The sequence below is a fragment of the Pseudochaenichthys georgianus genome, chromosome 17, assembly GCF_902827115.2.
Source record: "Pseudochaenichthys georgianus chromosome 17, fPseGeo1.2, whole genome shotgun sequence".
Lineage (NCBI taxonomy): Eukaryota > Metazoa > Chordata > Actinopteri > Perciformes > Channichthyidae > Pseudochaenichthys > Pseudochaenichthys georgianus.
This window is the reverse complement of record NC_047519.1, coordinates 30,388,105-30,394,077: the sequence shown is the minus strand read 5'-3', so window position 1 is coordinate 30,394,077 and position 5,973 is coordinate 30,388,105. Positions and strand designations below refer to the sequence as shown.

General features: G+C 41.4%; 1 long non-coding RNA gene across 1 annotated transcript; it reads left to right on the top strand.

Annotated features, from left to right (window-relative positions):
- The first annotated feature begins 331 nt into the window (after window positions 1-331).
- LOC139435605 (uncharacterized) lies at window positions 332-1,187 on the top strand. Its single transcript, XR_011644830.1, has 3 exons — window positions 332-484; window positions 874-934; window positions 1,054-1,187. It is a non-coding gene; the product is annotated as an uncharacterized lncRNA (long non-coding RNA).
- The last annotated feature ends 4,786 nt before the right edge of the window (window positions 1,188-5,973 follow it).

Below are 5,973 nucleotides of genomic sequence, written 5' to 3'. Positions count from 1 at the left end.
CCCAAAAAGTGTTGTGAAGCCGCCATTTTATTATCCTCGCATTAGCATTATTAGCATTAGCATTAGCCCAGCGCAGAAACGCAGAGAGACTAACTCAGGGGTTGGCAACCCGCGGCCGACGGGCCGCATGCGGCCCTTTAAGCCCTCTGCTCTGGCTCCCTTGAGTTTAGACAAAAATAAGAAGGAAATAAAATAAAAGTATTTGTAGGACTATTTATATTTTGTTGCATGGTTGAAAATGTTTCGTATCTTGTATTTTGAGGTGATACTGTGACACATAAATAAAAAACAAAACGGTTTTAATTAGGTCAACTCAGAGCTATTTAATAGAAGAGTTACGACATCTCCGTTCACTCCAATGGACCACTTTTTTACAGCAATGGCGGATCGTGGAGCCTCTCAATCGTTCCCCGGAAGTTAGCGCCAAGGCTGGCAGAGCTGTGGAGTTGCAGCATAATACACCGTTCGTGACGGACTTTTAAAGGTAAGAAGAAGTTTAAAGATTTATATTGCGGATATTATCAGTACATCTGATTCAAATGAACATGTGTATTAAAGGATGTCAGTGGATTATCCCTAAATTAGTAGATTTAAGGAACGTTTACAGATAACAGATTAAGCTAGCATACCGAAGCAAGTTAGCAACACACGTTGAACAGCCTTTTAATTGTAAATTCCGTTCTCTTAATGTCATTTCGTCCAACATGTTGAATTAGAGAAGAGGGGCTTCTAAACGGGATTGTATGCGGGGGTGGAGGGAGTTAAATATTAGATAAATATAACTTTGGTGCGTGTAAGAGTGAGTGTTTTTAGCAGAGCCATATTGTGTCCTTGTGATTCTGTTGATTATTACCTGTCTGTATTATGTTGCAGCTCAGCTGATTCTGGATTGATGGCAAAGGGAGAGGCACTTAAGTGAGAGTGAAAACACAAAGTACGTTTAATACTACTGTTTTATATAAGTAAACACCTTATCTCCCCAAGGCATTTCCCATCCAATAGGTGTGCTGTGTGTGTATAACCCTTTCTCCTGTCTGTTACTCCCTCTTTCAGCACAAGAACCAGAGGGGGATTCAATGGAGCCTGAATACCTGCACTGAGACCCTCACCCTGCACCCTGAGTCTCAACTCTCAGTGTTTTTCAAGCCTTTCCCTGTTTTTTTGTATTAAACAAAACATTAAGCTTTCCCAATGGTGTGGTTTTCGTTTTGTGAAAAAGTGCAAATGCAGTGTTTGTATATAATTACATCACATATTTTGTTGCTGTTGGTCGTGAAATTGCTCCTGCTGACTTGAGCCAGCCATTTTTTCCTCCGCTCTGTGTCAGTGGGGAAGCCGTACATTCGTACTCCTTTCTCTGAGCAATTTGAGCATCCCCAGGCAGCACATCAAACCATGGTGGCTACTAGGAGGCAGCACAGCAAACCAGGACAACACGGAGGAAAAGGCACCGACAAACTGCATGATATGCTATTCAATGTTTATTGAATTCCATGTATTTGTAATGGATGTTCCTAAAACAACACATTTAACATCATCATTATCATCATATGCTGCTAGTCCTGCTGCTGCTGCTGCTAGTCCTTTGATAGTCACCTGTCGGTCTCCTGTCCTTTCTGAAAGCCATAAAGATGACATTAGTCATTTAGATAACTTGTGTCCTCAATTACCAGGGGATTACTGAAACTACCATGAATTTAAGAAAATGGTAGAAATGAATCCAATCTGAATTTTAAAGCATTACTTTAGATCCCCTCCCTCTAAATGTATCAATAAACATTAGAAAGTGATGCTCCTGACTACCATACAAGTTTAAGAAGATAATATTGGTTTGAAAGAATTCAAAGCTATAAATAAACAGCAACAGGCTCTTTAACAAGGCACTGTTAGTAACATGTAAACTAGTTGTTCACACTAATCCTAATATTATCACTTAATATTAGCAAATTCGATTTTATTTTTTAAAACATATTGATGTAAATACATACACATATCGATTTGTTGTATAAATATTGCAAATCAAAACCTTTATTCACTAATAATTAACAAAAATCGTAGTTCTATCTCCTGTTATCAATGCATTCACATTGCCCGCCATGAACTTCCGGGGAACGATCCTCTTCTACATGAACCACGTGACGATAACCGTTTTTGGACTTCCGGTGTCGTAACTCTTCTATCTATAGAGGCTTCTCAATACTCAAATGTCCCCTCCTCGACTCCTCGACTCCTCGGTCCTCCGGTAGTGACCCGGAAATGAATTTCAGCGCGCCATTTTGAAGGACGTCTCATTTCTCTAAATGCACACCGAGGACCGAGGATCGAGCGTCGAGGAGGCTCTCTGGAGGAGCTATAACCGAGGATACACTGATGGTTCCTCCACGGCTCCTCCGCGGATGCATTTCCGGGAACGGTGGAGGCGTGACACACGGCCGGACTTATCTCAGCCAATGACAGCTCTGCATGCATCCCCTGGATATTATTTTAGAAACTGCTCTCATCGCAACGCGATGTTTACAGTGAGAACAGCTGTGAGGTCCTGCAGAAAGCAGAGCAGTGTGTAAAATAAATATCACTCAGTATAACAGACCTACTCTCTTTATTTGCTTTAGTTTAGTAGATATATACAAACAAAGAGTCGATATTTTTCTAAGAACATTTAGTGCTTCACATACTAAAATACACAACGGCTGTAGCCTGATTATGCTTTAGGAGCTTAGGTGTGTATGGTACAGTGTGTAGGTGTGTGTGTGTGTGTGTGTGTGTGTGTGTGTGTGTGTGTGTGTGTGTGTGTGTGTGTGTGTGTGTGTGTGTGTGTGTGTGTGTGTGTGTGTGTGTGTGTGTGTGTGTGTGTGTGTGTGTGTGTGTGTGTGTGGTACAGTGTGTAGGTATGTCCTGTACAGTGTGTAGGTGTGTGTGTGGTACAGTGTGTGCGCAGATGCGGCGGACAGACAGGTCTCAGTTGGTTTGGTGTCCTCTGCTTACTTTTAATACTTGCAAATACAACTTTTGGCCCGTAATTTCAATTCCCCATTTCAGCGACCAGAGAGAGAGGGGGGGGGGATATATCCAGTCTCTGATTGTGTTACGTTATTATGAGAGTGCTCTCATACTTTAAATTGCATATATTTATATAAATATATTTGTGTGTGTGTGTCCGCATCTGTAGCCTGTTATTGTCTCATTATACCGCACTCTCAATGAATTCAAGGTAAATATGTGGGGGAACAATGTTCAGCTGATCTAACAGAGATTATAAAATATGACAAAACACTCGACAGCTGATGCAGCTGTTGCCACGTAATAATGAACGGACGTCGCTTTAATATGACCGCTCAGAGGAGAGGAGTTCTCATTTCTTTAAACGTCTGCTGCTTCCCCTCCTCTTTCCCCGGTTCCCCTCCTCGGTCCTCCGCTCGCATCTCCTGTGGGCGGGACTAAGTCTCGAGGAGGGGAGTCGAGGAGGGGAAATTTGAGTATTGAGAAGCCTCTTATATGGCGCTGGGTCAACTACAATATGCGTCACATCCTGCTCCGGTCCCGCGCGAGCGCCTTTTCTTGGAGGCGAATAACCCCCGGCTCGATGAGCGAACTATGGATAAATAAAAGAAAAGTACCGGAGGAACACAGGATTTAATTCTGCGTGGACAGAGTTATCTGCTTTCACAGCAAACGATGCTGGTTTACCGGTATGTCTGATATGTAGAGAGAAGTTGTCAACGGTGGTGCAGCATTTACGAGGGAGAGGAAGACAGCTGACGACCGGCAGTCATAATTCAATGGGGTATGTCATTTATTTGAGAAAACACTTTTTTTATATTCCATGGAATGCTCTTAACGTCCCGATAGCAATGAATATATTAAATGCTTTGACAATAAATACATACAAAAATTAATCTGTGGAAGCCGTAGCGCTGTACAAAGCACGACCAATCATCTGCCTCAGCCCGGCTAAAATAACTGGATGGCCTACCTGCCTGTCAGCCTTCCACCTGTGCACAAATTTATCTCGTGCCCTCATTGGTCATGTGCGCGTTCGTGTGTGTTGGAGGAGGGGCTCTGTAAGAAAGTCTGAAGGAAGAGGCATATTTTTTCCGGTTGTGTATTTTCAAATTCTAGCGCACTCAAGCTGGTTTCTCCATTCTTACCTACCCTACCTTTAACTCTTTTTAGGGTGCAGCTATATGTTTTATTTATTTCAAAGTGGGCCCATTTTAATAATATTTGTTTTCCCTTCAAATGTGCAGAGGACTCCCCAAGTGCTGTGTTTTTTATTTTAAAGTAGGCCTGTGTAGTATTTTTAATTCTCCTTATAAGAGTTCTTTGTTTCTTATTAGAGGTTAACAGTTTTATATCATGTAATAAATAGCATAATAAATGCAAAAAACTGTAGTTCTTGTCTGATATAACAATAAAAAACTATGAAATATGTTTTGCGGCTCCAGACAAAAAAATGTTTTGGAAAAATCGCCGTGAAGTGGTTTGCAGCCTGCCAGTAAACCCAAAGCAGAAGAAGAAGAAGTGACATCAGCGGCTTCATTTGCCTAATCCACCCCCAGGGACTTTTTCTACTGCGGTCAAGCCAGCCTCCACTTGGGAAAACACAGTCAAGCCAGCCCGCACGTGATATTGGGGTGCGCGAATATTAGAAGCATTACGGTAAAATCCCAGCGCTTACTCGGTCAATAACAAAAGCACCTATAAAAACAAACCAAACATATTAAATTAAGAAATATGTACTATATAATGTGATCAATAATTATTTAAAACAAACTACGTATAACTACCACGAGTAAATGTAAAATGTAAGGAGTTTCAAAATAAAAGTCCTTTGAAATCTCATATTGAAATCTCATATATGAGCTATCAGCCCTGTGTTTAGATAAGAATAAAACGAAATCTCTCCCTGATGCAAGACTCATCTCACTGGAGGGTGATAGAAGGACACCCCATCTACTCACCCAGAAAAAATCAGGACATTCTGATGTGGAGTTTCAAAATAAAAGACCTTTGAAATCCCATATATGAGCTATCAGCCCTGTGTTTTAGATAAGAATAAAACAAAATCTCTCCCTGATGCAAGACTCATCTCACTGCAGGGTGATAGAAGGACACCCCATCTACTCACCCAGAAAAAATCAGGACATTCTGATGTGGAGTTTCAAAATAAAAGACCTTTGCAATCCCATATATGAGCTATCAGCCCTGTGTTTAGATAAGAATAAAACGAAATCTCTCCCTGATGAAAGACTCATCTCACTGCAGGGTGATAGAAGGACAGCCCATCTACTCACCCAGAAAAAATCAGGACATTCTGATGTGGAGTTTCAAAATAAAAGACCTTTGCAATCCCATATATGAGCTATCAGCCCTGTGTTTAGATAAGAATAAAACGAAATCTCTCCCTGATGCAAGACTCATCTCACTGCAGGGTGATAGAAGGACACCCCATCTACTCACCCAGAAAAAATCAGGACATTCTGATGTGGAGTTTCAAAATAAAAGACCTTTGAAATCCCATATATGAGCTATCAGCCCTGTGTTTAGATAAGAATAAAACAAAATCTCTCCCTGATGCAAGACTCATCTCACTGCAGGGTGATAGAAGGACACCCCATCTACTCACCCAGAAAAAATCAGGACATTCTGATGTGGAGTTTCAAAATAAAAGACCTTTGCAATCCCATATATGAGCTATCAGCCCTGTGTTTAGATAAGAATAAAACGAAATCTCTCTCTGATGCAAGACTCATCTCACTGCAGGGTGATAGAAGGACACCCCATCTACTCACCCAGAGAAAATCAGGACGAGTCGCACTTAAGTCGCACACACAGAGACTTCAGACTTGACTTGGACTCGTGACCAAAAGACTTCAGACTCGACTTGGACTTGTGTGTTGGGACTCGTGAACAATCATTGTGTTTTCTATTTTTGGCGTATTAAAGGTGGGGTAGGTACATTTGAGAGAAACC